The following is a 7,705-nucleotide window of genomic DNA, read 5'->3' as shown; positions in this document are numbered from 1 at the left end:
TTACCTAAAAAATAATGATGATTTCGAGAATTTATTTATTCATCGTACATGCCAAATCTCACGGCGGGGGAGACCATCCCCCGTTTCCCCGGCAGGGGATGAATTTCCTCCAGAATTAAAGATGATGAAAACGGCGATTATGAAAATCCCCTGGAATTCTGAAAAAACTCACCTGGGGAGCCTTTCATAAATATGGCATGTATGATAAGATTTAATGACAGGTTCTTGATACAAAACCAACCTCCAGTCTTCAATGGGAATAACACTATCTCTCCTAAAACGCTTTAAATAATAAATGGTAGTTGGGGTGTGCACCTAATACCGGCATTGGCTGCATCCCAAACTCAGTGTAATATTATGTTCTCCCATCTCCTGTGTATGCTTATCGTTTAAATACCTATGTTTATCTTCAAATAACATAAAATGATGTGTTCATATTTCAAATTTCCAAATGTAACCTTTATAGACTGTTTACTTTAAAAACGTGAATACAAAATAAAAGTGTGGTAATTTTTAAAACTTTCAAATGTGTTCATCTCTAAGACCCTCAAAAGCATACATTAAACAAAAGGCCAACGGGGGCCTATGCTCTACTGACTTGGCTTATTAGGTCATTTTCTATCCAGAGTATGTACTCTGCAGTTAGCTAAAATAGAGTTATGGTACATGTACACTGCACTTCATTGAATGAAGTTTAAATACACTCTATCCAGCGGTTTTTAAATTATGATCTGAACAAGGAAGATTGCAATGGACTGACCGACCACAGTTGACACTGACCAAATGACTGACCAACCACAGTTGACACTGACCAATTGACTGACCAACCACAGTTGACACTGACCTCATTTCATCGTAGTTCATATCAAGTCCTACTACTAATTTAATATATTGGTGCATTAAACTATAAAACAAAATGAATCAAGTCTTGTTGCCATTTATTACAAACGTTTTATTATATATTTTTATTGCCTCCATTCACTGAAGATGCATAAGACACGTTATGTAAGTATATAAACCAGGAAAATTATAAAAGATACACATGACAAGGTAACACATGAAAATTGCATTTAAGATAACATTCATCCAACACATTGTCACACACATTGTCAGACATCATCAATATTATATGGTAGTTTTCCAATGGGCGGTTGTAAGATACCCAAATGAGTGTACATGTGTGTGTTGTCGATAGATGTGTCCCCATACATTATCTGGCTGGGCTTATCACCCAGGCTGCGTTTTCCTCCCATCTCCATATTCGCACATTTTGCCATCTAGTAGGCAAAACTCCACATCTGGGCTTACTCATGCTGACCATCAGCTGAAGGCCATAATGACTGGTGAAAAGGAGGACAATGTAGTCAGCTGGAGCTGTAGCGCAGATAGGCTGTTCACTTTCAGAGTATTAACCAAATTTAAACCTGCAATAGAGACATGTATATGCTACCTTGCCTCACTCAATTGTCTGAATCCCGCTGCAGTGTATAGTACAACACGTTTAGGAATGTTTTTTTATGTTTTTTTATTTCTGTTTAAGATTGAAATTAACATTACTAGATGTCCTTGTTACTAGTGCATACGACTTATGTAGTATTTCCATCCTCAACAATTGAACTGGGCATTTTGTGTTTCATTGTTGTAACTTTATTTTTCTATTTTCTTTCAACTTTAACAATCATCATTACTTACTAAATGACTTATATGTATTTGATTAGGTTTAATGAACTATTTGCACTTGGCTGCTCAACATCAATGTTGGTGTACACTACATACAAAACCAGGTCTTTTTATTTATGTAGCATCAATTTGAGCTGATATCTTGTACATACCAATCATGTATGCAAGGAGTAAATACACCAATTTACATCATTCTGTTGTACATGTACCTTCAAAAATAATAAAAAATATATACATAGAAAATATTTATAACAAAAAATATAAAACTTAAATGCATTTTACACGCAACTGTTGATTTGCTTAAAAAAATCTCCTATGATAAGAAAAAAACAGGAGTGAAATTACGCCTTAACAATCATTAACCATTACTTTAAGACTTATTCACATATATACGTACGTACACATATTAACAACAACAAAAACAGAACTATACATTCATTCAAAGTTTAACATAAAATATTTCAGTAAAAATCAGAACGCAGATTCTTAAAGCAGTGGTAATATTTCTCATAAAATATGGCACATTTATTCGATCAACAATATTGTTTATTTTTCTTGTTGGCTCAAGTGCCTGAGCCATGATTATTACTCTATTTGTAGGAAAACCATTTATTTAAATATATATTTTATTGCCAAAATAAAATAGAAATTAACTTGGACTGAGTATTTTCAAATCACATTTAAATTGCCTTACAGCATTAAAGGTAAAAATCAATCAGCAAGCTCAGAAACAATTTAGAATACAACCTACATTTTCAGCCAATGAGATTGCAGACAGGCAACCATTAAGTAGTAGACTTAATCATTAGTAATTTCAACTTCTGCGCATGTTTAAAGGTCCGCCTAATGCCAATCATCCGATACACACTCCCTGCTTCAGATATTACGCCGACAATGACCGGTATCAGCCAATGAGATTATATTCTAAGTCGTTTAGATGCCAACTCTTAATCATTAAGAATTCACTTCATGTCATCTAACTTTTACTAAGTTCACATTGAAACTTTCAGTCTTAATCATAAATAAACTTAATTTGAAGCCATACAATTGTTGACAGTAAATCTTTCAGTTGAGCCTTAGGGGTGAAAGCAAGATGGTTCATTTTATATCTGTTGCAACCTTTTTGCACTTTTATTCTTCGATGCCAATCCAACATAGTGTGCATGTCATATTGTGGTACATCCAATTACATCCATCTACCAGCCTTCTATGATCCATCTTATTTTCTTCATCTGGAAGAGTGCGGTCAGCAGTAAGTGACCTACAACAAATAGGAAAAACATAGAATACATGTGAAATAAAATGGTGTGTGGTAGCTGGATTTACCCACAAAATTTGTGTCAAAATGGTTAATGAAACCTCATAAGACAGTTTTATGAGAGTTGAATTAGACTGTGTATAATGAATTGTGTCTCCAATAAGCAGTAGGAAAACACAGTATTATTCAGTCACCACATAACACATTCCTGCCAGTTTAAAAAGTAAATTAACCCAGAAATATTTTTTTTATTACTTAATTTTGGGTTTACAGAAGGTGAAACAAACAATAATTGTGTCAAAGTACACAATTTCGGAGACAGTAACAGTTATTCTCTTTGGTTTATACTAATTTATTTTTAGCTAGATTGTGACGAAAGCTGATAGCTTATAGAATCACATCGAGTCCGTTTCCTGGGCAGAATCCAGTACTGTGTTCTTATTGACAGGCTATGAAAAAGTACCCCTGGTGGGGATCGAACCCACAACCTCTTGGGGAGAGGCAGACACCTATACCACTAGATCACTCTCACCCTTGAATTCTCACCCTTGTAATTCTCTTTGCTGCTCATTGCAAGTTTTATATTTCTTTTTTCCCCTGATGATTCATTTTTCTTCAACATGTGCATCAGCAGAATGCATTATCATCAATATGTGCACAAATCTATGCTTGGGAATCCCAGATTGGTTCTCAAGACAAAATTAATGGATGTCTTTACAGTCCTCTTGGTTATAGCAGTAAATATTGTGGCTAAGTAAGAAAGATAACTTACAATTCTACAGTCCCCTTGACAGCCCTCTTGGTTACGGCAGTAAATATGGTAGCTAAGAAAGAAAGATAACTTACAGGCTTCCAGTTCTCTTGACAGCCCTTTTGGTGATGGTAGTAAATATTATGACTATTAAGTAAGAAGGATATCTTACAAGTCTACAGTCCTCCTGTCAGCCCTTTTGGTTGAGGAAGGCACTGATCCATGAGCTGTGTCTGAAATGTCACTATGGAGAAAACATTAAAGTAAAGGCAAAATAAATTGTGAATTATTAACTAGAACTCTGCAAGTCGGATGTGTCGCCTGACAAACGATTTATTGTCATTATTATAGCTGTAAGATTGGCATTTTATACATTTATACACATTGATGTTGACATTTAACTTTCAAGTGCAGGTGGCATTTGAACTGAAGGTAACAGCATTAAGCCAGACAAAAATTAACAAGGAAAATTAAAATGGGCAATAACTCTAAAAATATGGAAGCAAGAGTTACAGATCTTGTGCAATGCACTTGCCCTCAATGAGATCTATCTACCTATAAAGTTACAGGTTGATACTTCTTATTGTTTACGATATATGCCCCTGACAAAATTTAAGCCTGAAAATTAACTACGGGCAATAACTCTAAACATAAATATGCACAAGTTATGGTTCTTGTTCACTGCACTTGCCCTCAATGGGATCTATCTACATCTGAAGTTTCAAGTCTCCAAGTCGATAACTGTTATATTCTTTTCAGATATGCCCAGGACAAAACTTTAAGCATGAAAATTAACTAAGGGCAATTACTCTAAAACTAAATAAGCAAGAGATACTGTTATTGTGCACTGCATTTGCCCTCCATAAGATCTATCTTTATATGAAGTTTCAAGTTGATAACTCTTATATTCTACAAGATATGCCCTGGACAAAACTTTAAGCATGAAAATTAACAAAGGGCAACTACTCCAAAAATATGGAAGCAAGATTAACAGTTCTTGTGCTCTGCACTTGCCCTAAATGAGATATATCTACATATGAAATGTACCAAATCTTCTTCAGGGGCAAAAATAGCAAGATGTTCAACAAAATATCGGGGTAATTGATCTTGTTCTTGTGTGTGATGAGGTACTACCACGTGGATGTTGGCCTCTCAGACTGGTAAAAGAGGTAAATAAAAACGAGATATTTTGGTTTGCTCGTGCAAGGTACGTGTAAATGGATCAATGAAGGCAAGACCTGCTATGAAATTATGTCTGCTAGAAAACAGTGCATAAACACGTACATGTTGCTTAAAACTATATAAAATTTAGAAATTGTTTTAAAGTAAGTCGTTGGTCATGTAGTATATGATGGTTGGGAAGTATACAACTTGCATTTGTGTACGTCCTATAAACACGTAGTGTAAAACTGTAAGTTCCTATTTTGTTTTTGAGAATTTTATTCCTAGTTGCTTTAGGTAAATGTTAAATGAATTTCAAAATGGAGGTTCATTGAGGGGCAGTGTGCCGCAGCTTAGGGAATATGTTTATTAAATTCATAAGCTTTGTGGGTCGCTTACGAGCATGATTCATTGTAATAATGATAGCAACAATTAATAAAACCCATTGTTTAGATTATTTGCCCAGAATATGCAAAATACATATACAAAATATCCTTAGCATGGTTACCATGGGCTTGTTTTGGGTTTTGTTGGCTGGCAGCTGCGAGGGCTCTGGGCGAAAGTAAATTAAATATTATCCTCAGCTTCCCCTCTGACAAAATTGGTGTTTGTCCTAGCAAAACGGCTTCTTACTTCTGTAAGAGGAAGAAAAGAGAAAACTCATACTGTATCTATTACTTTATATCCTATTGTGACTGCTATCACAAATACTGAGTAAAGGAGAGAGTGACTAATGTTTTACTTTTTATCTTCTCAATCTTTATGATGATAAATGTACATAGTACATGTGTTGTTTCAATGCATTTTCAAGAAACAAATAATGTTTAAATTAAATAATAAATTTAAAGGCATTGTTTAAATACCAGAGCAATCAATTTCTATATTGATTATATTGAAAGAACATTCTATCACTACTTAGTAATGTGTGTTACGCAAAAATAGGTGTTTATTCCTTACATATCCTATATTCCTACAAATATACAAATCCTTACATATTCCTTTCATAATCACTTGCTCATATCTTTTGCAAATATTAGGACATTAGCTTAAAACTTTCAGCTCAAAAATGACTTCATAAACGTAAACAATATATATTAAAATACAGCCTGTATGTTATGTGCAAAAAATTTAACATCTCTCTCACCTATGGCAGTCTGTTTCCCAGAAGGGTTTTTGTCCCCACCCTCAACACAGCTTTTGGACTTCTCCATGAGGGCTCCATACAGGAAAGACCTAAAATGGTTAAAATAGTGTATATAGCAAAAAGAGTGCTGTTGTGCAAACCCCAGCAGGTATGTTCTTGATTTCTCAGTATCATTATAGCCAGAGTTAATAACGCTCCTTACCATATTGTATGTATTATATTTGTTAACATGATTCATGATGTATTACAGTATACCAAGTTTCATTTGAATATCTTGAATGGTTTTTGAGTTATGGCCAAAGGTAGATTTTACACACCGGCATTTCTGACATCAGTGCCACCAATGTTATGGTTTTTGAGGTATGGCCAAGGGTTGTTTTTGCACACCGACAATTAGTGTTTGAAAATCGGACTCAATTTGCTATCGATAATCGAATGGAAACGGACCAAGCATTTGGATTTACTATCGGACCATAATCCAAAGTTCAAAATATATTTTGGGAATACATTCATATACATAGTATCACCATGACTATTTAAATGGTTTATCCAGGAGTCAGTAAGTGTGATACTATAGTCATTGGAGCAGTTAAAAAAATGTCCCTAAACTTGTAGTGACTTTAATACCTTCACGAATAAGCAAAACAACAAAACACATATATTAGATGCAAAATGATGCACACCGCATCAAGAACATTTTATTACAGGAAGCAACATAAGCGACATCGATTTTGGACAACCACTATCGATTGTCGCAGACATTACATTGTCAGCGACTTTTTATCGGTTGTACTCAATAATCATTTCATCACTACCGACACTCCTTCGATTTTCAGCAACAGGTGCTCCATTCCATACAAGGCAGATGTACGTTGTAACATTAAACTGTAGAAAATGAAAATTTAACTCCTGTTTGTCTTTTAAGCCTGGATTTAAATCTTAGACTTATATAAAAACTGATATGATCTAACAAGTACTAACTTGTCAAGTGATTGCTGTAGCACAAGAAATTCCAAGTTAAAGTTTGATGGGAGATCTTCGGGCAAGTCTATATGGGTTGTGGAAACCTGTTTCTTCCAGGCCTGTAACAAAGCATAGATATGTATATCATAACTGAATATAATGCTTCCCAATGGTTTACAGAGATTTATCAGTGAAATTAAACTGCATGTTTCAAAGCCTGAAAATATCTACTTCCTATCTTTCACTGTTTTAAACTTTAGCCCAGACCATTAACTAAATCAAATTCCAACCTAAACAGGGCTGGCACATAATATCAATGCAGTACTTTTTCAGATGATTTTACATTTGCATACAATTTGGCATGCATTTCAGATAAATCCAAATAAATGTTATTTCTTTTAGCATTTAATAAAAATAATCCTAAAAGCAAGTATGTAAATTCAACCATGTGAGTTTCAACAATGTTCTTAATGTTCAAAAGTTGTCAAACTACGTCATTGAGAAAAAGAGTGGTCTAGTGGTATAGGTGTGCGCCTCTCACCCAAGAGAGCTATAAGCTATCAGCTTTTGTCACAATCGAGCTTAAATAAATTAGTATAAACCAAAAAGAGTGAAAATTAGATTCAATGATTCATAAAACCACTGAAATCAGAGTTCAGTCACACTTAAACTGTCATTATTACAAACACAAGCCAACACCTGTAAGATATTCCCAGTCCATCCTACACATGTGCTTCTTGTATATGTG

At 34.5% G+C, this 7,705-nt stretch overlaps 1 long non-coding RNA gene across 1 annotated transcript; it reads right to left on the bottom strand.

Moving 5' to 3' along the window:
- Positions 1 to 2,662: 2,662 nt before the first annotated feature.
- Positions 2,663 to 7,079, bottom strand: LOC128235396 (uncharacterized). The gene is made up of 5 exons (XR_008261208.1): positions 6,976 to 7,079; positions 5,995 to 6,083; positions 5,359 to 5,485; positions 3,862 to 3,933; positions 2,663 to 2,941 (listed from the first exon to the last, which is right to left on the bottom strand). It is a non-coding gene; the product is annotated as an uncharacterized LOC128235396 (long non-coding RNA).
- Between the last annotated feature and the right edge of the window lie 626 nt (positions 7,080 to 7,705).

The sequence above is a fragment of the Mya arenaria genome, chromosome 5 (genome assembly GCF_026914265.1).
Source record: "Mya arenaria isolate MELC-2E11 chromosome 5, ASM2691426v1".
Taxonomy (NCBI): domain Eukaryota; kingdom Metazoa; phylum Mollusca; class Bivalvia; order Myida; family Myidae; genus Mya; species Mya arenaria.
The sequence above is the reverse complement of the archived record's forward strand: the minus strand, read 5'-3'. Positions and strand labels throughout refer to the sequence as shown.